This window comes from Aotus nancymaae, unplaced genomic scaffold (assembly GCF_030222135.1).
Source record: "Aotus nancymaae isolate 86718 unplaced genomic scaffold, 86718_ANA_hifiasm-v0.15.2.pri h1tg000007l, whole genome shotgun sequence".
In the NCBI taxonomy this organism is placed as follows: Eukaryota; Metazoa; Chordata; class Mammalia; order Primates; family Aotidae; genus Aotus; species Aotus nancymaae.
The window spans coordinates 18,164,363-18,164,816 of NW_026988418.1; positions in this window are offsets into that span (position 1 = coordinate 18,164,363).

Here is a 454-nt window from a genome sequence, read left to right on the forward strand (position 1 = left end):
GTGGACTAATTTTGAGTTTTACGTAGCGTGCCTCACTGTCTTTGAAAGGAAACTGGCTGTGGAATACTTACAAAGAACCATGCAGCTTCCAGGTACTGGTCCCTGCCTGTGGCTTGTGGCCAGGAAGCTGAAGTTCTTTGTAAGTATTCCACAAGCCTGTAGAAGCTGAAGTTCTTTGTAAGTATTCCATTCCTTCCTAAGCCTCACTTAGGCCACTTTAGGGCCTGAGGACCAGGAGGCTGATGGACATGAGGTCTTCTGTGCACTCCCTACCATTAGACCTAGGAGAGGCAGAGAAAGTAATTTTAGGGATTGTTAGCACATAGGATTAAACTTCCTTATATATGAGGAAGTTTAATAATATCTTCTCAGAGGATTGTTTTGAGGATTAAATGGCTGGCACCTGGCACATAGTAGGTGCTTAGTAAGCATTGGTTGTTATGGGTACCAGGCA